Source organism: Falco cherrug, chromosome 10 (genome assembly GCF_023634085.1).
Source record: "Falco cherrug isolate bFalChe1 chromosome 10, bFalChe1.pri, whole genome shotgun sequence".
In the NCBI taxonomy this organism is placed as follows: domain Eukaryota; kingdom Metazoa; phylum Chordata; class Aves; order Falconiformes; family Falconidae; genus Falco; species Falco cherrug.
Window position 1 is genome coordinate 14,219,309 of NC_073706.1, and position 26,267 is coordinate 14,245,575.

The 26,267-nt window shown below is 45.2% G+C and overlaps 2 long non-coding RNA genes across 4 annotated transcripts in view; one reads left to right on the forward strand and one right to left on the reverse strand.

Moving 5' to 3' along the window:
• The window catches only part of LOC114017487 (uncharacterized), a 189,356-nt gene that overhangs the window by 122,417 nt on the left and 40,672 nt on the right, over positions 1–26,267 (reverse strand). For all 3 annotated transcript variants that reach the window (XR_003562566.2, XR_003562564.2, XR_003562567.2), the window contains exon 2: positions 14,459–14,534. This is a non-coding gene — a long non-coding RNA (uncharacterized LOC114017487). The remainder of the gene's footprint in view (positions 1–14,458; positions 14,535–26,267) is intronic.
• On the forward strand, positions 303–17,509 carry LOC114017488 (uncharacterized). Its single transcript, XR_003562568.2, has 3 exons — positions 303–394; positions 510–615; positions 17,217–17,509. It is a non-coding gene; the product is annotated as an uncharacterized LOC114017488 (long non-coding RNA).

Genomic DNA, 26,267 nt, shown 5'->3' on the forward strand with positions numbered 1-26,267 from the left:
ATGTTCCATTATTAATCCATCTTAGAGCTGGATTAACTTTTAAAGATACAAAAATGTCCACAAGCCAAGTAAGGTGATATATTTTTGGCTGGTTGGAACTGGCAGGCTGCCGGGCAGGGTTAGCAAGCATCTAGAGCTTAGGAGAGGTGCTTTTAGATATAAATCCCGATGAAAAAAAATCCAACCAAACAACCCTAAAATAAATTATGTAAGCAAGTAACAGCCAGCAGGTCACACAGGACAGCTAACGTCCTCCAGATATATTTGTACTCTATGAGAAATTCCCACTACAGTGCGAATCTGCCCAGCCTGGAGAGCAGAATCACATTCCGACCTGGTGACTTTGATTTTGAAAGAGGAGGGATGAGGGAAAGACAGAGAGGGAGAAAAAAAGGTAATGCAAAAAAAGGAAAACAAAAACATGCTGAATAGGAAAACATTTAAGGGCTGATCCAAAGCCTACTAAAATTGATGTCAATGGGAGGTTTTTGTTTTCCTCCTTTCAATAGACATTGGATTGTGTCCCTAGAGAACAGTTTCCAAATGTGGCTCTAATGAAGCATCTAGAATCTGCATTCGGAGGCCGAAAAAGCACAGTGATTGCAGCCCCCCCAGGTAGGGACTCTGCCTTGTTTGCTGTTTTACCGAAGCTAGCACGGGGTGGGCACTCCTGGAAGCGAGACCTGACTAGCAGAAATGTAATCGGGCAGAGAGCAGAATGATGGTTGCGATTAGTGAAACGTGGATTTTCGCATGCATCTGCACAAAGAGAGCTGAACTACCATCCTAAGACACCCCATCACATTTGCAATAAGATATTCAGATCTGTAAACACAGCCAGAATATTAACTTAAGCGTCAACAGAAAGATTTTAACATATTCTTTAAAACAAACTCTTAAATACTCATAATGTATGCCTCTTGTGAAACTCTGTGCCTGCCTATACCCACGGATTGCTGCCGGCTGCGAAACACATATCCATTGTGTTTGCTTTCATCACTGCCTAAGAAGGGATTTATGAGCACGATACCTACTTTTGACGAGCATACTAGTGAGGAGCTGAGCAGAAAGGGAGAGAGAAGATGTTAGAACGCAATCTCTTCAGATGTCCAATAAAACAGACACTGTTGAGCTGCAACTGTTTTGCTCATTGCAATAAAGTTCCTTGTTCAGCATTAAAAGGAAGTAATTCTTACTAGTTTACACCTATTACTGTGTATCAAAAACGTACCAGCAAACAGAGTCAGATAATGAGAAAAATTACCTTTGAATAAGTATCACATAAAAAGAAATAGTTAAGATCTGCCATGAATTATTCAAGCAGTTCCAAATATAAATTGCCACAAATAGCAAGATCAGATGCTGCATTTCTGTATGTTGCATATGTCCTGCAACAACCCAAACAGCACTTTTCACTTGGGAAGCTGTGTATGAAGAATTGCATTGCCTTGAGGAAATCCGATGGGAGGCAACGGTACACGGGGCAGGATATGCTCTTCTTCGCCTTACAGATCACATATCTCTGTTTTAAAGCCATTTTGTGCAACTAGAATCTTTCAGCACGTAATGCCTCTGTTGAAAGCCTACTACTACACCCAGAGGGTTTCACAGAAAATACCGCAGCCCAGGGGATGTCTGGGTCCTGCCACTAGAAATTAGGGCTGCAGAGCTGCAAGGGAATCTGTGCTCTCATATAATTAAGAGCGATTCTTCACTAAAATTGCAATTTTGTTACTGCAATACTGACAGTTATTTAGATGCGCTTGGGAAAAAAAAAAACAAACACACACAAACCCCAACAAAAACTAGCTAGTGGCTAAACCTGTATAAATCTATTTATACCAATAGGGCTGCACCACGCAGGTCTAACAGCAGAATTTGGTATGGAGACGGTGGCACTTGGGCTCGACTATGCTTTCTAGCTCATAGCATGCAAAGGACGGTGGTAATCCACACTTTTACTGGTCTGAAACCGCAGGGAACAGAGCTCCTCTCCTCTAACTTTGGTCACTGTGTAACTCCACTGATGCCTGATCAAATTAAATGGATCGAATGCAGAAGCGCAGCCTCGTGCGACCTGTGTGAGCCTGGCTGAGCAGCACAGCCGCTCCCCAGCACAGCACCTCTCCGCATCCCAGGCATTCTGCATCTTTCATGCTCTTCCTTCCTCACCCTTCTCATCCTCTCCTTTTCTTTATAAATTTGGGTCAGCTTGCTTACATAGGCACGGCTTTGCCCAATGAATTTGTGCCGTTCCCCAGAGCACGAACAAAGCAGGGAATGATGCTACAGGGAGAAAGACAGCTATCCTTGCACAGGAATTAAATTCTCTACTTCTGGGGAATACATAGATGGGTATTTGTAATATTTCTTTTCATAATATTCCAGATGAAAGTTCAGAATATTACAAACATGCAATCTGCAGAAATGCATTGTTTTCCTTAGATGCATGGGGAAGTCAGAAGCCTTTGCTTTCTGAGTCTTTATTTTTATTTTCTTACTATCTCTTTCTTTAAAAAAAACCCACCTTTTCTGCTGCTTTGAAAGCAACATACATTTGTATGTGGCCACCGCTTGAGCGTGTCTCTCTGCCTTGCCCGAGGAGCATGTGCCTAGCTCGAGTCCCCACGGTGAGTGGCAGAATCTGCCATATGGAGGTCACCTTGTCCAGGTCCATAAATAGCTCTTTTTCCTAAGCAGGGAAGGGAAGGAGCTACTGAGAGTAATGAAAGAGGAGGCTAGCTCACATCCGTGGCACTGATTGGTGCCAGGGTTACAACACGCAGAGACTTGTCATGCCAGCAGCAGCGATACCGTCAATCTGCAGGCACAGAAGTCACCTAGTTCCACCGTGAAAACATGTGCCAGCCAGTTTTTCATTTCAGTTTTCACACAGGGGTTTGGATGCCTTTCAGCAGTCGAGAGCAGATACTTCAGGAAAGGTGTCCTTGGGGAGACAACAGCAGCCCCCAGGCAAAGGGCATTTGCTGCTTAAGGACACACACTCGGGTCTGCCAGGTTGGTCCCACGCGGTGGGTCGGGGCAGGAGAGGGATTTTGATGAAGTGAAGAAGCAGCATCGAGGCAGCATGGTCCAAGCCCCCCACTGCTGCCGAGAGCTGTGTAACGGCACAGGCACGACATGGCTCAGGCACAATGACGTAGCTGCCATCAGTCAGGCCCCCAGCTTGTGGCAAGGACTTCTCTTCCATGCACTTACCACTGGAGGTGGAAAGATCAAGATCTGCAGCTTGTGCAAGGAACCTTTTTGCTTTATTCAGCTTTCAAGATACCAACAACTATGAAAACACTGCAACAGAACCATCCGATAGCCAAGAAGGAGCTCAGCTAGCAGCGAACTAATTGATACCTTCATTTAAAATAGACTGGAATATGTCAGCTAGTGTGTCCTGTCAGACTGAGTTTCACAGACCAGAAAGCGTACTGTTGTGTTTCCACTACAACATCCTGTGGAACAACGTGAAATTAATGAAAATATTGCAAAAATAATGTTCCCAGGTAAATCACAGAAAATTTAAAGGAGGATGGAATGGGAGGAGGAGAGAAAACAGTTTTCTTTGATTCCAATTCAAAATTATTTTGGAGTGCAAACACCTAAAGTCTGAATTAACACCAGCCCTCTTTTTGCCCCAAAATGTTTAGCAGATAGGTCAGATCAGGATATAAGGTTAAAGGAGGAGGCACAAGGTTTTGACGTACTCACTTTGCAACTTTCTAGAGAGTTACACCTGGTAGCAGCAAGGTGGTATTCCAGCTATTAACATCCCCTCGTGTGGGTGATGCCAGCGTTCTCCTCTCTGTCCTGCTAAAAACGATCCCCTCCCATTTGTCGATATAGGAAGGGAAGAGCACTTATCCCTCCATGACATCTCTTTGCATCCCACAGGCTGCAAATCCCTGGTTTGATCTTGTTCAGTGTGGAACATCTGACATGCCTGTGATGGGGAGGCTTTAACTGCTCTTATTCCTTCTTATGATACCCATGACTATAGGATTGGATAAAAGGCATGAACAGATGGATGGATCACGTATATACACTGTAAAGCCTTTATCCTTCACTAGGTGTTGGTTTAAGCAATGCACAGTATTTTTAAATAGCCTCTTCTCTTTTTCCTTTCCCCTTCACAAGTTTTCCTCTAATGTTCCTCCCCTCGGCAGTCTCTTCCCCCCCTTCTCCCATACAAACACTTTGAGCTAGAGTCTTGATGCATAAAAAAAAACACCCACCATGAAGCAGCCCTAAGCCAGTGTTTCCTTTGTCCTTGCTCTTTAAAAGCTGTAGTTGCTGCTCAGATGAGGTAAGGGCCCCATAACACAAGAAGTATGTTTTTCAGAACTTAATGTCCTCTGCCACAGATGTCGTCTCTGCCAGAGGCTTATTAACACCTCAGAAGAGCAAAGCCCTGCCCACAAAGGGAAGGGAATCTAAAGAAGATACACAAACAAAGGAGGTGAATGTTAAAAGCAGCTAATGAGGGGGAAAAAAACCCCTGCACCTTCCCATCACGGCACTTCAGAATAAGTAGCATTGCCAAGCACTAAAAACCTGGGGATTAAAGAGACAATTTAGGAAGACTTGATGTGGGGAATGGAATTCTCCTGGAAGACATTAAAAGAACACAGAAGATCAGTGCACATATTTGGGTAAAAGAAGAAAAACCAGGGGGGAAAAATATATGTATGTCTGTGGACAACTTTGCAAGGACTAACAGAAAAGCTATTTGGAAATAATCAGGTGCATTTATTTCCTATAAAGCAAATTTAAATTTAAAAGGAAATCGAAACAGGGGGACATGCACAAAGCAGTTTCATTATCAAAAAAGATATACGTTCAAAAGGATGTACTGAAAAAGAAAACTTGTTTACAAACCTTTTTATTTAAAGCCAATCCTCTTAGAAACACCAAGAAGTGCTCAAATAAAATATCCACTTCACTGGCTTGTCTTTCTTGCTTTGGAGGGGCTACGTGTTGCTTTTGAAATCGTTCTATTTCCCTGCCTGTTGCTACGCTTGGTCCTCTCCATCAGCAGGGTTTGGTTTCCAGCATACAGAGGCTGCCTGGCCAAGGTTGTCCTCCCATGCAGGCTGGCTCGGGGAAGGCACGGGTGTGCCTGGGCATCCCGTGGGGCTCCCCACCACCTTGGGCACTGGAATGGGGCTTTACTTCCCCTTCCCTCCAGGGCAGCCAAAAAAAGTGATGCAGGTGCCCCTTCACTCCTTTGGAGATTTGGGGAACAGATCTGGGGACAGATTGCAAAGACTAGGGTTTTATTGCTAGAGCAAGATCCTTGCTCAGAGACACGTGTCGCCGGCAGGAACATGGCAGAGGTCTGGGACCAGACTGTAGAGTAGGGCTCCTGGTATGAAAAATGGATGGGTAAGAAGCAAAGATGGAGCCACAAAGATCACCAGAAATAAACAGTAAGTCAGGATGTTCAGAAGGGTGCTCTGACTGAGATCAGCCACAGCAAGGACAACAAAATCAGCCCCTGAGATTGCTGCTATTTAAAGAAATGTTTCATATGGAAATGAACAGCCCATAGAGGGCTGAGCTGGGTGCGTAACATGCATAATGCTAAAACTGCCTGGCATTTATCCCCAACACAGCACACAGAGGCTGTGAGGAACACAAAATATATCACAGGGGTTAAGAAAACTCAAGGGGCTGAAAGTATTCAAAGAGCACTTAACCCAGGTTAGACACTCCCCCCAGTGCTGCAAGAACCGGGTGGCAACTAAAGTCTTTCCAGTTAGTTAAATTGCATTCACCCACTCAAGGGGAAGCAAAACTTTAGCGTAGGTCTTGCACTTCCTGCCCTTTGCATGAAAAAGTCAACTGATAAACAGAAATGATCCTGAACCTCCTGAACTGAGGCTGTGGTGGGCGTTGAACAACCCATCCCTTGGAAAGAGCTGCCCCATTGAGATGTCCCGGTCAAACATTGGGGCTGTACGCCTCCGCGTCGATAAGGACCCATGGAGGAGACAGAGCTGTTATCCCTGTGGTAACTGACGACTTCATCAGTCACACGAGGGATCACAATCCTCGGTACTTTGAGGCTCTCCAGTACAGCCACGCTAACGGGTCATGTCCATGGCGGGGAGGAGAGGAGGTACGTGGAGCCCCAGCTTCACCCCCAGGTCAAGCGTCTTGTCTTGGGCACCAGATGCACTGCAAGGAAGATTATAATTTTTCAAACTGTCCACCCCTCTTACGTGATCCAAGCCCAGTTTTGCCAGCCATCCTTGCTTGTGCAGGGCTGAGCCAGAGCAAAAGATAAGATCAGGATCATTCAGAGGGCAGGAGGATGCAGCTTGCTTCAGATGGTGCAGGCTTGGATTGCAGTCAAAGAACTGAATCTTCTGCAGAGATTAACAAGCTCCACAGGTGCAGGGGAAGAACAGGCTCTTCGAACACAGGAGGAGAAAAACACACAGTATGGAATAGTGCCCACTGCCCGACTAGCTACTGAAACTGTTAAACAACTGCCAGTGGGTTTTCTGGAAGGAGGTCAGGAGAAGCAAAGGTGTGGAAAGAGAGAAAGCAGCAGCTGCCGATGTCCCACAGGAGGGAAACGCCGGCCAGCACTAGGAGATACAACCTGATCCTTTGTGCATTTTGCAAGTTGCCTTGTTGGAATCAAAGACCGTAGAAAACCAGTTTGCAAAATAATGCTGGTGACAGAGCAGCACCACCCCGTGTCAGGGCTGTTTCACAGAGTGGGGCTAATTCACCTTTTGTCTGCCTAATAGTACTGCAGAAACGGAATCTTTCCGATGAGAGGGGTTGAGTTATTTCGTGCTACAAACCCTTTGCAGGCAGCCTGACAACAGCACAGGCTCTGCAAAGTGTTACCGAGTCACAATGAGCCTCAGACGGCACTTCCCAAAGCCTTTCTACCCCACAGAGAATGAGGACTGTGGTGGGAAAATACCAGCTTCTTGGGGAAGGGGCGTAAATAGCTTTAAGTGTGTATGGCAGCAAAAGCAATGTGATAATAAGAAGGAAGAGCTGCTGAGATTATCAGTTCCTGGCATTATATTCCCAAAACACCCCTTAAGCCTCGCAGCTTCCATATGGCTCATCAGACACATACAATAACATGATCGCTGAGAACATTCAGTCCTATAGAAAGGAAACAAGAAACACAGACACGTCCTTGCACTCCTGCACACGTGCACACAAAGGCGGTGCTGGGACCTGAAACAAAAGGGACGGGAGCAAATTCTCTGTTCGAGTCAGCCTCCTCCAGGCTTCCTGTTCACAAGTTCACTGTGAACATCAAACTTTTGGAGAGATGGTTCACATGTTGCTTCCACAGGGGCACAGACTTCAGCGGGCCACCAGACCCTCCGGTGAGGTGCGTCTACGCAGACGCCCCGTTTGCGAGCACAGTGGAGATGCCATGCAGAGCCAAGCACCCTGGCTGCGCGTTGCAGGCCAGTAGGCACCACCCGGCACTTCCACCGAGCTGCAGCTCCATGCCAACCTCCTGGAAGTCCTGCCTATGAGCAAACTGGAGAGCAACTCTGCTAGAGAGAGCAAAGCTGTGCTAAAGGGACCGAAGGTAGCGGTGGCTCTGTGCAAAGGTGGCTGTTGTCATGTTCACCTCAATGACAGCTGAACAGAGCCTCGCCAACGTCCTTGTTCCCCTGTGCTACCAACAGAACAAGGTTTTAAGAGAGTAGAAGGTATTCTGAGCCCTGCATGAAAAAAGCAGCTCTTCACTGGAGTCTTCCTAGAAGATATCCTCGTGTGACAACTCTGGCCCCTCACTGAGCCGCTGGACAGAGTCATGGGCTCCACTGGCTGCAGCATTTTATTTTCAGTCTGAGGAAGGATCAGGCCTGTAGCCAGCTCCAGAAAAACTCTCAGTCATGGCTTATAACCATGAAAACTCCTTCCCCAACCCACTGAGGCTTAAATAGATGCAGTTTCAATGATTCTTTTCCAAGACTGATACACCAGCATCCATATTACTTGTTTCTCAGTCTTCTAGTCTCCAGTTTTGAGAAACTATTTCAGTTCTACAAACCTGGCCTGCTGTCTTTTTCCTTCTATGAGGCTTTAGAAAGAAAAAAGGATGAATCACCCTTTTTCTATTACTCTTCCAAGTGGGGGCTCCTTCACACACTTACTTGTAGCATCCATTGCACCATTACTTCTTTGGCACCTGCACTTTCTTTGATGCTTTCTCTTTCCTCACCAAGGGGCTTGTTTATTTTGATTTTTTATAAGCAAAGCCTAATTCTTGGTTTTCTTGTTAAAATCCCTCAGCCGAGCTCCTTGAGGAGCAAAGCAGGCATACAGAAAGTTAATGAGAAATTCTCCCTCTACCCCTGAGGATTAAAGAGGGGATAATTTAGGTAATAACTGGAACCAGCTCTGACCCTTTTAAGACTCTCCAGCATTACTGCAGGAGGAGGAGGCTCCGACTGTCCTACATTTTCCTTGTGGATGCTACCACTGCTAACAGTGCATGGCTTTTCTTCCACAGCTCTCCCGCCAGGTCTGAGCAGAGCCAGGTGGTGCAGAAGCTGCAGCGTTGAGCACACAGCCCCGTGCTGGTGCCCGGGCAGCGCTGGGACCACCTGCATGCCTATGGGCTCCTAGTAATAAGTGTTGATTTCCATCACTTCCCTACCTTGGACACCCAGAAAGCTGATGACTAGTTATGGCACCTTCTGCTGGATGCGATCATCTTGTAATATCCTAATTAGCTGGATCAGCTTTCCTCCTCATCATGAGCAGCGACTGAATGTCTTCTCCCTCTGCCCAGGACGGGCTCCCCCCCCCCCCACCCCGCTCCGCCACGCTTCACCCTGGGAAACGTTTTGTGATACTTTGGATCCCTTGTAAACCGTATTCTTCGATTTGGGCAGTCTTTCAACTCCATGAAAGTTACACGTTGTTTTCATTTCTTCTCAAGTACCTCAGGTCAAAGAAAGACCTGTGTCAGTGGCTTTAAAAGCCTAATAAAGTCTTTCATCCATAGACCTGCTTGCTGGCGCAAAGTCAGGGAAAACAAACTAAGTCATCGAGTGTTGTTCAAACTGTCAGATCCTTTTCAACATGCTCTTCCTGCCAGCCTGTTCATGTGTTTGGGGGCTGGGATGGGGAGAAAGGGAAGGGGGGGGGGGGGGGGGAAATAAAAAAAATCCTGATGGCAGAAAGCCCATAGAACAACTGGCACCTTTCCAAAGCAGCTCCCCCCAGCCCCCAGCCCGCCTTCGTGGGCACAGGCGTCTGCCAATCTGTTCTGCGCACACACGCACACACACGCTGCACAACACAAGCAACAAAATGACTTTCCAACAACTTTGCTCACAAGTGCCACTCTACTCCCTGCTTGGCACCTTGTGCTTTCTCCTCACCCCCGCCTCTCCAGGCTTTGCCTCCCAACAAGCTGGACAGGTTCCAGTGTTTAAAAGCCCATTTAACCACTCCCTTTTGTTTAGAAATGCTAAGCCTTGATCTGATTTTATCGACCCTGCCGTGCCAAGGGGAGGATGATGCTGAGGGTTTCTGAGGATCCTGCAATGAGCCGAAAAGCTCCAGGAGCCCTTCGAGCTTCAAGAAGGGCTTTGCCCACTTTGCAGCAGCCCTCGCGCTGTCGAGAAGCCCAAGGAGAGTGTGTACCATTCACAGGACCACACAGGATGGCTTCTACTTTTGCTTTTGTGCGAGTTTCTCCCTTCATTATTGGCATGTTTAGGAGCTGAAATTCAGTGCCATGCTTGGCTGGCACCGTCTTTTGGTGGTTAAATAGTTCTTTACATTCTTTGCCTTGTTCAGTGCTGCTGTGCCCAGGAAAAGCAGAATGGCAGGGGAGTGAGGCAAAGAGACAAGAACAGGACCTCTGCTCTGATTGACAATTGTAATCTTCCTGGGTATTGTTAGGAGACATTTTTCTGCACTTGATAAACCCAGCATGATTACATGAAACATATCCTTTAAAAATATATTTCTCTTTTCCATAAAGCAGGTAAAGCTGACTGCATTTAGAGCTAATTTCAATTCCTTTGTACAGTGCAGCATTTGGATGCCCTCTTAAGGATGCTAGGTTTGAAAGTTTGCCTTATCAACATCCTTTTCTCATAACCCCAGAGAAGCTCTTAACATTAGTGATAGAAAGGAGAGGGTAGATAATAAGTCAGACAAAGCGATAAAGCTCTGGAAGTAACAGGAGACCCTTCCCAAAATTATACCTCCTTTCCCACATGATTATTTCTTTAAAGGCGGATTGGAGAGCAGGAATGCACACACTCAGCCAGTTACTGCATGTGGAAAGATGTCACCAAACATTGGCCACCAAGACCAGCAGCCATGGGAAAAGACATTTTGGTCCAGTTCTTCATATCCATCATCCCACTGGTTCTGTACTGCTGGTGGTCATGGTGCTGCTGAACAAGGGCAAGGATTTAAACACCCATATAGCTGCTATAAATTTGAATAAATAAGAATAGTTTCTCATCTATGGCAATTTACACCAATCTAGGCTCTACCTTCATGTATCCGGCCATCTGGAGGAAAGAGTCTGCCCTCCTGCTAGGCAATTACTGACACATTTTTAACTTTCCTGCACCAGCTCTGTCCTCCTCTGCTTTTCATTTCTTACCAAAGAGAAAACATAAAGGGAGTAACGATGAACAGGCAGCTGTGGTCAACAGAAGAAGTAGCATGATCGAAGAGATCCTATCTAGAAAGTTCACACAGAAACAGACTGACTGGCATCGAGAAGAGCAGGGCCTGGAACAACGTCATTGAAAAACAAATTACACACAGACACTATCCAAGTGACTTTCTTCAGTCCAAGCCAGTCAGATATTTTTGATATCCTGCAGCTTCAAAGAGAGGAACAGGCAGTTGAGTGCTAGTGCTGAAGATCACGTTAGCCCTACCAGATTATTCAGGTCATGCTAAACAGCAAATTCAGTGGATTAAAAGAGTCCTCATTCCTGCTGTGCAGTTTTAACAGTCTGCAAGTTAGACGGAGGGGCTGAGGATGCTATGTACGTTGCATGTCTAGTGTAGCACTTTATAGTCAGACAAGCTCAGCAAGGGGCATCTGCCTTCCTAAAAATTACCATTGACCCATTCCTGTTTAGGAACATTGAGAAACCAATGGACTCATGAAACCAGCAGCCATGTGAAAATCTCTTTGCCAAGCCATGCAGAACTCACTTTTGTGTCTGCAGTGTATTGGCATTGTATTACCATGACAAAACCAAATTACCACCATTGAGGATAGCCTTTGCTAATACAACAGTCCTTCTATAGTAATATACTCGTGTGCACAAATGATAGCACAATGGAGTCGATGTGTAACCCCTATAGGATCTCTGTGGTAGCGGTGAACAGTTTTTCAGCTTCTTTCTTGTCTTATCCAAGTAATTCTCTGTGCAGGCATTAGCATAAAGTCCAGTGGTACAAGCTGGCCTAACATTGGTGCAATGGCGTTGTTTCACTTTAACGTGCTATTCCTGCAATTGCTACAGAGCAAATGTCCCGGGGGGGTTCTGCTGTGCCAAGCATTATCCCTGCTCTCACTACGGGTCAGTGAAATCAGAGGTGTTCCTGTACAACAACCAAATTCAATGTGGTACCAATGCAACTAACACTGAAACCACCCACAATAATTAAGGCTGTATTTCAGATGTCAATTAAAAAAAGGGGTTTGTAACCAATACAAATGAAGACGTTGTATTGCCTGGGAAAGGAGGTCCTAGGACAAGCAGAACGTGAAGCATCCTGCTTTCTGACCCAGCTCCTACCATGCACTGGCCAGCCCCCCTACACTGATGCCAGCCCCGCACACAACCGAGCCAAAGCTCCCCAGAAACGTCGTGCTGGTGGGCATTGCTTGTTTAGATGACAGATCCTTCGGTGGGTAAGCAAGCAAATAAATCAACTAGTTGTGTTTCTGCTTGATTTTTCAAAACACCTACTGCTGAGGTAGAGAACTGAGGTGGGGTTTCTGATGTCTAGCAGAGGGATAAACCGTGCAGTTCCCATCCCTTCGAGGGGAGCAGTGATGGGGGCTCTCCCCTCTCCCCCACTGCCCATGCATGAAAACTTGTAGGGATTAAATATCATTGAGACTTCTACCTCTGTCAAAACTGGCAGAAATTAGCTGACAGGCTTAAAAAATATTATGGAAACTGTTAGACAGAGACACCTACACACTGCTTTGGATGGCACAGAACTGCTTTCCCAAGAAAAACTAGGCTAAAAATGAAAATGGTCAGTCCCTGAGCAGGTCAAGACGTGGATATCAGCTTGCTGGTAGCAGGCTGGCAGATTCCTTGTGGAGCCAGACAGCTCTCCCGAGATTCAATGAGCAACGTGAGAGAGAAGAGTTTGGTTTAGAGTAAAATGCTAAGCTGTGCATGAGGGTTTAGGAGGACGATTCTTCCTAAGACTGGCCTCAATCAGCAGTTCCAGAGTAGCTTCGACCTCGCAATCAGCATGTTACAGACTGAAGTCCCACACATGAACCCAAAGGTCCAAACGAGAAGCTGGAGCAGTTACTTTTCTACCCAAAATTATCTTATTGGTATGTAAAACCAGGATACAACAAAACTTTTAAAAGACACCCTAAGGCAGTCATCAACAAATGTTACTTTTCACTTTTATAATGACTGTGCAGTGTGCCGCTGTAACAATTCGACAGGTTTTTTTTTCACAAAAGTTTGCAGACATTCCTGGATATTTTTTCAGCTAAGAAGAATCACCAGGAGCTCCCACAAAGGACTTCTCGAGGGTAGGAGGTAGCAAAGCTGAACATTCATCACCAGCAGATCAGGGAGCAGATGGAAAAACCACAGAAAGAGGATGCACCGAGTTTGCTGTTTCTTTAAGTCGCTGATGGATTCACACATGATGCAACTAGACACAACACAGCACTTGCATCTTCCTGCATCAGTGATTCTGCAGACATAGATCTTCCCACCCTCCTCTTCCCCCTTCCAAGACCCAGACACATTTTTTGTCTGCAACTGGATACAATCACTTTTTGCATACAAGCCCAGCAAAACAAAAGATCCCATTTTCAGTTCACAGAGCTGCCATGGCAGAAATAAATATTACTTTGTTTGTTGGGGTTTTCTTTCTGGTTGCTGCTGCTGTTTTGTTTTCCAAAATCATTGTTCTGCAGAACAATTTAACAAAACATATTCTTCCTGATTCAAGACTTCGCAGCTAGCTGCACAGTAGCTGGGTTCTCATTGAAAAAGCCAACCCTTCCAAGCCCAAACCCCAAAGTTTGCTGAAATCTCAACCTCTAGAGAACTTCCTAAATCAATAAATCTAAGACAAGCACTGGGCCTCCTTCCAGTTTCAGCGTGAAACCACCAAACACAAGATCTCTGCAGCACCGCCGTGGTTTGCAAGCAGAAGATTAACACCCTTGGTTTTGCCTCCCTGCTTGGAGCACGGCATGGCTGGGGAAGGCGGCTGGGCACAGACAACTCCATCCTTCCTCCCCTCCGAGCTCTGTTTGCAGTTGGTGTCAGCACTGTCTGGGGTAGCAGCTGCCCATCTGGCTGCTGCCCCAGGAGTTTCGGAGCAAACACGCAGTGGTGCAGCAGCCTTGCACGGGCCACCATGAGCACGCTGTGCCCTCACAAGCACATTGCTCAGCCTTGCAAGTAAGTCAGGGGATGAGCCCTCGTCGAAGAGAAACCTGTCCAGGTTTCGGCTTTATGATCCCAACACAGACTCGCCAAGCTCAAGCATCTGTAAAGGAGCCTGAACTCTGTTTGCAGGGGGCAGCTGCAGGAATTAGCATCTGTTTTCTCCTTCTCCCTCCCTTTCTTCCTTTCTCACTTTAAATTGCCTGATCTGGCGGTAATTTTCCTCTCCCTGGTGCTTCCCTCCCCATCCTTTCCTTCTCTCTTCCCACCCTGTCAGCCAATGACAAAAATAGAGATGAGGAAAGACACAATTGCATAAAAGAAGGGATTTTTCCATCTTTAATCGCAGAGGGGGATTGGTTTACACACCGCCTCACTGCAAAAGCGGCGCAGGTTAGGCAGGTAAGATTTGAAGGGAGGCTGTGTGATGCATCGAGCCGAGCCTGCCCCTTGACCTCCAGCTCCCTGCCTGCTCTGCCTTCAGCTTTATTGAAGGCACCGGGCGTGAAATGGTACCAGCGATGATGCTTCACACTTTTCTAAGCAGCCTTTGTGCGGAAGGAGTAGTCGTATCAGATCTGCACCCCGTGTGATGTGCTTACCTTGAAGAGGGACACCTGGGCAGGGATATCTCCCTGCTTTTGCATCACTAATGAAAAAAACGCATGTTTCTGTGCAGACACCAGCTCTGTGGCTCAGCAGATACAACACTGTCATACTCCAAGGTTAGAATCCATTTAAAGAAACCTGAGTTACGGACAACTTAAAGATAAAGGAAAAAAAATAAATTAATTGATGCTTACCTTGGATTTTGGCTGGTTGGGCTGGGGGGGGGCTTCTTTTTCTGCAACAGGGACTGCTTCACTGGGCTTTTTGTGGCTGGAGAAAAAAAAAATAGAAATTGTAGGAACAAACCAAAAGAAGAAATTATGTCAGCATACCTTCTAAAAAGCTCTATATGTTTTACAGTTTATTTTGATTTTCGCACAGTATCACAACTGATCAGATTAAAAAAATAAATATTCATTGTAACATATCCTCATTTTTGCTGGACAACATCAGTACTCTCATCTCTATTCACGTGAAGCGTTCCTCTCCTTCCAGCCCCTTCCTTCCTCACCACTCGCCACATCTAAAGCTGAGGCTGGTCCCAGGACTGCTCTGGGACATTTCATATTCGCCTGGGTAGTTTATCACCAAACTCAGTATATTTTTCTACTCCCCAACTGGACAATTAAACCATCACCAAGTTAACAAAAGATGAGTTTCCAGGTACCACTGGCACAACTTCCAGGGCAATCACGCACACAGCCCGGTGCAATCTCCCCCAGCCCCACGGCAGTCGAGTGAAGGCGCAGAGGTGGGTTCTCTGAGCAGCACGTGCCGCTTGCCCCTGTGAGTGGGTGCTCACCGCCTTTTATTTCTCCTCTGTGCTGATTTCCAAGCTGAACAGCCCCTGTCCTTCACCTCCCCACATCCTACAGTCATTTGTACCAGGACAAACCCTGTCCCAACCAAAGGAAAGCTGAGACACCGAGCCCGTGGCAGTACCAGCCTAAGGGACAGCCTCACTGTGCTCAGCATTTGTTTGTACATTGCCCATATAAAATTAATTGATGATGTCTTTTCAATGGACCACATACAGCTCTCAAAGTTTAACCAGATGGAAGCAGAGAGACTCCATTCAGAGATTTGAATCAACAAAATATGATTACAAAAATAAAAGTATTCCCATTATGATTTTTTTTAAATGAATACTACCCAGTAGGGCTACATAAACGATTTTCTCTAGAGTACTTTGGTCTCGACTTCTTAAACATATCTGAGAGCTTTCCCAAAACATTTATGGAAAGATGGATTTATCAAGATTAAAAATCTCCCCTGGAGATTCACTGTAAATAATTTTTTTAACCTACTTTCTTCCTCACTCCCCTCCCCAGGAGCTTTTTGTCTCACATCAGTGCTCTGCCACTCTTGGATTCTATGAGTCCTTCTGCCTCGATGCTTCTTGGGATGAAATGATCTTCACCAGCAGCTCTCTGATAGGCCACTTGAAATCAGCTCTTTCTCGATTCATGCATTTCACAATTCCTCTCTCTCCTCTTCGCTCTTGCAGCTATAATTACTGGTGAATTTAATTTTATTAAAAAAAAAAAAAACACCACCACCGCACCAAAAAAACCAAACAAAACACCAAAACCAAACCACAAACAAAAAAAAACCCCAAAAACTAAAAGGCACCCTAAAACCTTCTCCCCCCACACTCTCCATCTCTTCCTGCCAGGAGTGACCCCAGTGGTCTGTGCTGCGGGTGGCAGTGGGACTGCCCAAGCCAGATGGGAGCTGCTCAAGACCTTGGAGATCAAGCCACACGCCTTCAATTTTGACATTTGGTCGTGGGTGGCAGATTTCTTCTTTTCACACTTAAAAATGTTGAAAAACCACAGTACTTCTGTTTGAGGGGGAATCAGAGGCTGATTAACCTTATCTTCTTATGCACAGATGCAGATGTTGAGAAACAGTTTCCAACCCACGTTGGCCAGGACCTGTCTTTGGACCATTAGCCAACGCACAACGTGCCATCCCAAGCCCTGCACCCTCCATATGGTGCACAGACCTCGAAAGGGGGTTCGGTGCCATTCAGTACATGGAAATCAGAGGAAAACAAAGTTTGCTCCTTCCTATCTTGCCCTACAACTGCCCTGGAAACCAGTCCTGCATATCCCTAAATTTATCATCATTGCAAAACATTCTCCCGATGGGCCAGAAATATCAGCCCCTCTCCTCTGCCATGCTCCCCCCTGAGGGCATGATGCTGAATCAGGGGGACCTTTCCCATTACCGATGGCAGGAGTGGGGACAACACTTCCCTCTTTTGAAATAAGGAGGATCCTTCTTCATGTGCCTTTATTAAACCGTGTGCCTGCACCATGAGCTCAAAATGACACTTTTGAATAATTTAAGATAACGATAATAGAAACATTAAAAAAACCTCTCGTAGAGACCAAACCCAATTCCTCTTGCAGGTTCTGAATTAGTTTTTCGCTTGTAGCCACTTCTGCTCTATATTAAGAGCTGTAAAAAAAAAAAAAAAAAAAAAAAAGAAAAAGAAAAGCACGATAGAAGGGAATATTAGGAAATTACTAATGCTTTTTCAAAAGCACCTATTCCTTAATCTTCTGCAGTACTATTTCTGGATTCCTGTGCAGCTTTCATCCTTACACCGAGTGTTTTACAAGACACCTCGCACACTAACAGCCCGATTCCAAAGAAGACGGGTTGGTTTTGCGCATTTTCCCCTGCAGCTATTTTGTGCCATCAGAGGTGATGCTTCACTGGGTCAGGACTTTGTTTTGGGTTTTTTTTTTTTGTTTAAAGGATGAGCTTTATTTACAAGACAACATTAACCATTTCAATTTCCCAGCTCCAAAATTCCTTGCAGGCATTCTGAATATATTAGGGTGTTGGGTTTTTTTTTCTTTTAAATTCTATTTCTAAAGCTAGGAATGCTGGGTTGGACACAGCTGGGGACTTGATTGTTTTTTCACATTCTCCTTTCAGGAAGGTAGAAACACAAGCTACTCCTAAAACACCAGGATCAGGACATCATCTTTCCCCAGCAACATCTGGAATATTAACAGACTGGAGCAGGATTGGAGTTGCATTGGCTGAACCAATCTCCGGCAGGAGCCTCCCCCCACTCGCAAGAAGGAAAAAGCAGCCGTGAACGTGAGGAGCAGCAGACTCACCGCTGCGTGACTCCAGTTTCATGCCTGCACTTCTCCATTGATTTATGGGGCAGCTCATTTCCAGACCCACCTCCTTCAGGAGGAGGAACTTCAACTCGATGTGAATAATAGGGTCCTATATCTCTTAAAGCAGTCGCTGCTGCTTTCCAGTGTTCGGGGGGGGGGGCGGGGGGGGAGGCGGGGGGGAATTATGGCAAAGAATTATTTCTCCTCCCTTTGGATGGGTCTGGAAATGAACTGTGCAGCCAGAGAGCTGGTGCATTTTACATTAAAAAAAAAAAAAAAAGGAAAAAAAAAAAAGATGTAAAGACCATAACCCAAAACACAGCTCGAGATGATGATGATGAGATCCTGCAACCCATTCCCTTCATTAAAGTCGCACAATAGAAGACACGCACACCTTCCGCCCATTCAATCTCTCCTTTACATCTATATATCTATATACACATGCCCCACAAAGGCATATTTTCTACGTTAAGCCTATGGATTACTGGCTCAGGCCCTTACAAAAAAAAAAAATTAAAAAAAATGTTGCCAAGGCAACTAGCCAGGGGTTGCTATGGCATCTTGGAGCCGAGCAGCTGGGCCAATCCCCGCTCCCTTCGAGCTGGGAAGGCGCAAAGCCTCTAAATTTAATGTCAGTGCGGAGAGGAAGGGAAGCTGTTGAGGCATGCATGATGCTGAGCGTGCGCTTGCTAAATGCGGACAACATGGCCCCCATGATTAGGACCAGCACACTAATGAATATTCATTGGGCTGATTAAAGCAAAGTCAATTAACTACTTGACTGCTTGATTTTTTGCTGGATTTTAGTCATCTCTTTTAACCATTTTGCCACTGGGGATGCTCTTGTTCTCCCCTTCATCTCTCTCTTTCCTCCTCTACATTTCCTTACCCTGGCAATTAGGGTTTAGGTATTTTTTTTTTTCTGTCTTTATGCTTTTTGCTGACAATAGCCCATCCTACTCAGATTTTACGGCTCACTTTATTTCACCAGTAAATCATGCTCTTCTAGGGTCACTGTCTTCCACTACAGTTGTAGGTAAGCCAGAAGGTCAGAGATTTCCATCAAGTTTTTAAATCTCGTGTGCGATTTAATTCTGAATCCACGGCTAAGCAATAATGCTGATTTTCTACTTCACAGTGGGATTCTCCCCCATCCCTGCAGCCCTTTGTTTTATAACACAGGGAGTTCCTGTGAGCCAGGTCAAGGGCTGTGGAATATTTTTTTTATACTGATTTGTTAGATCAGGATTCCTTCAGATAGGGGACTCAGACCGAATGTTCTAGGAAACCTAAAGGGATCCTAAAATAAAACAACAATTCATTAAAAATGGTTTTCAATTTAGGGAGATGTCTTTCTCCCAGTGCAGTAGTGATGTAATAAGATTGCGAAGAGGACTGCATATTTTATAAAGATCATTTTTCAGAATGTCCCTGCAAACTAAAACATGTGATTAAATTAAAAATAAATGAAAAATTGTTGGCCAAAAAAAAATTTAAAATCCCACATTTGTGAATTTAGCCCTTACAACCTAACCCGGGAAAATACATTCATTTTCATCATGTTCTTGGGCTTGTTTCGAAAAGTCTCTCAGGTTCTTGTATTATGTATACAGAACCATGTCAGAGAAAGATGCATTTACATGATAGTTGTGACTCTCCTGGAGGGGAGTTATTAATAGTTGTAAGTAATATATCTGATGAGTAGAATGGAAAACCTGAACATAATAACCAAGCATTTGAGGTCATATCTTTGTCAGCAACTGAAGGAAAAAGATGCAGAAAAAGGCAGAGTCTACAGTGTGGTAGGGGCAACACTAACTTCAGGTATTATACGTGCAATTCAACTAATTCCAAACAAAAAAAAGAAAAAAGAGGAAAAAGTAGTTGAAGAGGAATGAAGTGAGACAGAGCATAAACGAGTGGGGAAAGTTCACATTATTTTTAATTGCAAACTAAAAAAAATAATCTATTTCCATTATATAAACTCCACGGACATTCAGATTTCTCTATTATTTTGTTGGATGATGCACATATTGACGTGTATTTATATATTTATAGATATAAAAACAGATATGTGCTTTTCTAGCATGCCACTAAATTGTGGAAAACAGGGAATTACAACGCTTTCCTACGCAAGTTGTATTCTGGAAGCACTGCAAGCAATTTCTCTGCAAACTCGCTGTGTGTACATCATCCTTCTATTAATGCCGTTATCCCAACTTTTAATCTTTTCATTTGCAACCAAACATTCAGCACCTGTTTGGACTCTGGGAGTCATTTGGGCTTCACCTCGCAGTGGCTAATGCTGCTGGGAGGCTGAAATCGCAGGCACGATTTGGTGTGCGCGCTCCCGGATTGCCGAGATGCTGCCCTTCTTTTCAGAGCTTTACATTTCTGCCATCAAAATCAGAAATCTGCATAGCAACACTGAGCTCCGCAGGGTAACACATTTCATTTACCCAAATGTGAAGGAAAACCACAACAAATAATTACCTATTTACAAATTAAAAGAACAACAAAAGGAAAGGAAGGGGAACGTGTTAAGCTGCCACATTCAATTAAAGGAATTTGGGGGCTCTTTTTCAAAATAATACATTTTCATCTATGTGCACTGGAAATCTCTTCACAGGGGGCAAGATGCAAACACAGATGTACACACAAAGAAAACGAGAATAATTCCATTCTTACAAAATATTTAGAGAATCGGATTCAGATTCTAACTGGGTCACAATTGAAATGTAGCTAGCAACCTACAGTACAGGGGGAAAAAAAAGAAAAAAGAAAAAATCCCACAAAAACCCACTCCAGTGCCATGCAACTCAGCAGTCTGCAATTCCTGGTCACGAGAGGCCACAGCATTAGCCAGGCAGGGTGTTACAGGTCAGGATTAAGATGCATTAACAAATTCATATGGAGGAAGCTTGCCCAGCACCTGCCCACAATTTGCCAATTCTCTTCATCTCCCTTCTATGTGAATCAAATTCTCTTTTTCTACTTGGAGGAGGTTGGTTTTTTTTAAAAAAATACTGTTATTCTGGGTAAAATTTGCATGCCTGAGCTGTGAAAAGCATTTTAGCTCAAAACCTACACAAGAGTAAGAACTACAGGATTATTGTGCTTGTATTGTGAATGATACTAAGATCAAAAAAATGCTCAGAGCCATGTGCATGTGTGCGCATGCATACACACGTACAGATAAATGACAGCAAACAGCATCTATCCTGCTTCTAAGATATATGGCAAATTCTTCAAACTATTAAAAAAAACACCCACAAAAATACAAACCAGGTATCTACGTCTGCACAATGGAAAATATTCTGACCGCAAAGCCATTGCGGGAGCAGTAAATTCAGGGTTAAGTCTCTGAATTCCTGCCTGATACTCTCAGCCTTTCATCATGACTCTATGAATTTTTATTTCTGCACTCTGGGGTAAATTAAGGCTGATGGTGTCAATACGGAGTTTTGAGCCCTATTTCGGTATTTCTTATGTTTCGCCTGTTTAATTCAGACCCTTTAAGTTTGATTTTTCAACAATTTAGGAGGACAGCTTGGGGCTTTCTGATCCGCTTTTGAAATGCCATGTTTTCGAGGAGGCTATTTCCCACTGCACTGCCGCCTCAAGTCATCCCGTGCATGTTGTGTCAAGGCAGGAGCCATTTTCCCAGGCAGAATAAATTCCTCACCGTTCGGTTCTGGCAACCTGATGGCTAATCGACCCCCTCCCCATCGTCAAGAGCAGGAGCACCCCAAAGCTGTGGAGATCCTGAACTTTTGCATCCGTCTGCTCTTGAAAAACAAACTCCCCAAACCCTGCAGGAAAAGCCTGATGCGTTTGAGATTAAAAACGTGATGTGTCTGGGATTAAAGTAAAACACGTTTACAGACCTCGCGATGCTAACCAACCAGAAGAGTTATCTAATACACGATACATGTGATTGCTTGAATAATATTACAGTAGAAGCCACGTCCCTTCCTCCCTGCATGCGTACCCCTCTATGCATGCACACACATGGTATTTCTAATAGGATCTCTTCTCCCCTCTCTCTCTCCCCCGCTTTCACAATCTGTCGCTCTCCAATCTGCCCACTCTGCTCTATTTTCCCATCCAATATTCCCCCTCTAACACCTTCCCCTCCTCTTCAGCCCCCGTCCTTGCTCCCTCTATCTCCCCCCTCCTCCGGGCTCTGTTATAGCCCCGGCGCCGTGTTTTGGGTCTGTGGACATGGGAAGCAGTTAGCAGACCGGTTAAAAAAACAAGTATAGGAAAAAGCAGTTTCTCCCCCCACTACTAGCACTTAAATAACACGGTAACTACCTCCCTCCTCTAATAATTCAGTGCCTAAAATCCATTTTTTATAGCGATGAACGACATTATTAACACTCACTCTTACTTGGTGCTATTTTATCAGAAACTTTACAAACAAGTTCACTATCGCTATTCTCCGCTTTACGGAGGGGAAGAAAGAGAGGGAAGGAAAAGGCTCGGCCAGAGCTCCCCAGCAGGCTGGTAGTAGAGCCTGAAATAAATTAGGTCTCCTGGGTTCCAGTCCAGTGCTCTACCCATTAGTCTCTGACTAAGAAACAAATGCAGAGAGGCCAGAAAACGCGTAAATTGAAGCAACACTTCACTGTTCCTTGCAGTCTGTAGAATAATTACTAGATGCAGATGTAGCTAGAGATGCCTGAGGCTTTGGTGATCCCAGGGATATATTTATAAGATCTGGCTTTTCCTCCAGACCATCCTGCTGCTCTGCTGTGTTGTAGGAACGCTTTGCTCCAGCTGAAATTTGGCCCTAACTTGGGAAGTGCAGGACACAAACGTGTCTAAGCGGAGCAACTGGTCTAAGGAGTTCAGGGGAAGCATCAGGCTTTATCTAGGCCTGGCAGGATTATGGAAATAAGTATTTAATTTCCCAGAACAGAACAAGCTTGTGGCCAGCTTATGTGAGTCTACACATGGACACATAAATGCTCATGGGAACATGCCGAAAGCTCCACCACAGCACTCAAGGAGGGGGAGAAATGAGTTTTATGCAGCGCATAAGATAACAATAGTTCTCATGAAGAGGGGAGAAATATATAAATTCACACTTTCTAAGCTTGCAGGTCTACCTTGTAGGTGCCCCTGGCTTCATGCCATGCTGCACAGCTGATGGGAATGATAGCACTGACCCCACAGAGTGGTGGGCATGGCAGCAGCGTTGAGCCCCTGCATGGGACAGGGAGATGCAGAGCAAGGACTGATCTAGAACCCAAAGGCATAAGGATCCTGGAAGATTAGGACATTCTGCCTCCCTTTCCAAAAGATAAAAGCACCTACTGCTAGGAAAACGAATGCTGTCACATACAGAAAGCATTAAAACCAATAAAAAACTGATGCCATTCCTGCAGGCCAAGCAAACACTGCATTTAAGAATAGTTTAAAATAGGGGAAAACCCCTGAAGATCCTTAAAAGAAAGCAGAGTTAAGTTCTCATCCTCACTCGAAACTTACATCTGCTGCACATTATATTTAGAGGGAGCTGCTACCACAGGCTGCTGCAGCATGATGCCCATGCCACCCTGCAAGAAGTGGGGAGGGGCGCAGCTTTCAGAGGCAGACCTATGTGCCACAGAACAAGGAGTGGCTCCAAGAGACCTTATCCAGGAATCTCCTGGTGCGGACCATGGTTGTAGCAATGATTACTAGAGGAACCTCCGCTATTTGAGCTGTTCCCCTGCTTGGAACATCACTTCAGTGCCCACAGACCAGGCTGCCCAGTACAAGAGAGATGCGAATGTGCAGCAGAGAGTTCAGCCAAGGGCCCAGAGCATCCCTCAGATGAGGAAAGGCACAGAGCTGAGACGGTTCAGCCTGGAGAAGAGAAGGCTCAGCGGGGGTCTTGTTAATGTATATAAATACTTGAAAGCAGGGTGCAAAGAGGATGGAGGCAAGCTCTTTTCAGTGGTGCCCAGTGACAGGATCAGAAGCAGCGGGCACAGCTGAGACACAGGGAGGTCTGTCTGAATATCAGGAAACACCTGTGAGGGTGACTGATCCCTGGCACAGGTTGCCCAGGGAAGTGGGGGAGCCTTCGTCCTTAGAGATACTAAACAAACCCAACCTCTGGACATGGTCCCTGGTAACCAGCTCTGCGTGGCCCTGAGCAGGGGGGTTGGACAAGATGGTCTTCAGAGGTCACTTACAACCTCAGCCATTCTGTGATTCTATGAAATTTGCTTTTTTAAAAAAAAAAACAGTAAGTAATTTTCTTTATGAAATTTCAAAAAAAAATCTTATCCATACTTTTCAAATATGGCTTTATAAACCAATTCTTTATTACAAAAACAAGAAACAGCTTTCTCAATTTGCAAAATTTCTGGTAAGACGGCCGTTCAGATTTCCTTGCAATAGCGGCACTGATGGCTGCAAGAAACCTGAACCACCAGATCAGCTGGGGACCTTTCCTGTTCAAAACTTTGAGGATCAAGCCCTCAGCGAAGATTCCTGTGCACATCTGGGCTTTTTTACCAACAGGATGGCTTCCTTGCCTTGGGCCAGCACAACTTTATAGAAGAAATCAGCCATGATAAAGGTGTGAAATGTCACAGCAATTCTTAAAAGGGCTCCAAGGGTGAACCCAAGGACTACAGACTCGTAAATATGACTTGCATAGCTAGCAAAAAATATTTGCCATTATATATACATACACAAATTCCTAGGATCTGTGGTAGATTTCTGAGGTGTGACTCATTCACCCAATATAAAGGTGACCCTGTTGTGACACAGCACTTGCATCCCTGAAAAGCTTCTGGCCACTTCCCTCTCCAAAAGCTTTTGAAGAAATTGAACTTTCCTGGCATGACAGGGAACATCCCCTTCTAGATTCATAACTGATTGCAACAGGGGAAGCCAAAGGCAGGGAGAAAAAGGTTTTTTGCAGTGGGTGAAGTTGCCAGTAGATTATCCCAAGCATCTTTGGGGTTTGTCTTGCTCAAGTGACCTGAAAAAGGTCGCAAACAGCAACACGACAAAGTCTGCAGCCAATAAAAAGTTATTTGAGAACCAACCCTTATTACTTATTTCTAAATGATCTCACTATACCCAATGACAGAATAATAAAACAATGTCGGTAAGCAGAGAAACAAAAAAAGAATAGCTGTATTTGTCAGGAGGCCACTCCACTGTTGGACAGAGGGTGCTGGACCAGACAAACCCTCACCATACTTCTTTGGTAATCCTGATACTTTGCATATCTCATTTGGATGTTTCAGACCTTTTGCACCAACACAGGAGCACAAAGTTCATGTCACACCTGACAGCCAAGGTCTTCACTTCTAACTTGAAACAAATAGCCACTGTCCCCCAGCATTTTACTGGTATCTGCATTCTATGGGACTCTCAGCAATAAATATTGTAGTCACCTGGATCTATGATTGTGTGGTGGATGGTATTTCTCTAATGCAAAGGGAACGGAAACTTCATAAGAAAGCAGACCTGAGGTCAGCTTTGACTGCAGATGTCTGCTGGACAGCCATCAAACACATTGCTGACAAGCTGGAGGCTAGTGAAAATGCAAGTATGGAAGGATTTTCTGTCATGCCCTTGCACATCTCTGTTCTCGTGATTGATGACTACGCTCCAAAATTATGATATACTGTACAGCTCAGCCAGTTCTGCCTTACAAATCCGTACTTCTGCATGCACACAGGCAGGTACTAAGAGCAGCCTGCCCAGAGACAGTGATAAGGGTATGTTCCTCAGATCTGACTGAAAAATCCCCACTCCAGGAGATCTTGGGTAGAGGTTTCCAAATCCCTTAAATCAGGCAAACCCAAAAATCTTTCCTGTGTGAGAGGAGTGACTTTGGGAAAATGCATACTGGGAAAGGACAGAGAGAGGAACTCCCTGAATTCAGCTTGAGACCAATTCCTACTCTTGGGTTTGGTTGTGAGCAACATAACATAATATAAATACATTTGAAACTCAGGCTAGGGGGAGTCAAAAGCAGTGCCTCCAGCTTTGAGTAAGAACACAACCTTCTTAGTTCCTCGTGTGCACATGGGGACCCAAACCCAGAAGACTTCACGTCCTGCTGTCTCGTCCTGAGGGTAAATGCAAGAGGTTATGCCTTGTCGCAGTTGATATCGCAGCCTACCAGCCACCAAGACCCATCTGAAACTCCCACGCTGCTGCACCCAAGGTGCCCACGTGGAGACCACAGCTCCGGGGGAGCCCCGAGATGCACCGTAGGGCAACTGTGCCCAACCCGCACAGACTTCTGAGAACCAGGGCAGCCCACCTCTGCGCCCCCTTCACCCACACTGCCTGCCCTTTGACTTCACCCACTCACCCAACAAACCCTCGGTGCTGCTCGGGGCTTGCAGAACACGAAGCCACCCCCTTTCAACAAGTGTGACTGGGAGGCAGAGGCAGCGTGCGAGCACACCAGTTCGAACCCGCCGCGGCCCCAGCAGAGCTGCAAGCGCACACGTCACTTCTCCAGGAACTTGTTTGTATTCTTGGGAGAATGTTGAAAAATATCTCTGACCCCCAAACATTTACCTTTTGATCGGAGGTTTCCAATGTTGCTGTAGTGTATTACAGCTGAGATGCTCATAAAAAAACCCTTTGTGTCAACATAGTAAATGACTCTAATTAGGCTGGTGGTGCAATGAAAATGCTTAATTCATTCTGATGAGGCAGAAGGAAGAGCTAAAATGTTTATAGACAATGGGTGAACAGGGAGATATAATGCTGAGTGCCAGCTTTAAATGCAAATTACCGCAGAAATCTTTCCCTCTCCACCATCCCATTCCTCCCCCTTCCTCTCTCTGTCGCCAGCACCACACTGTAATCTCCTAGTGCAGTAATT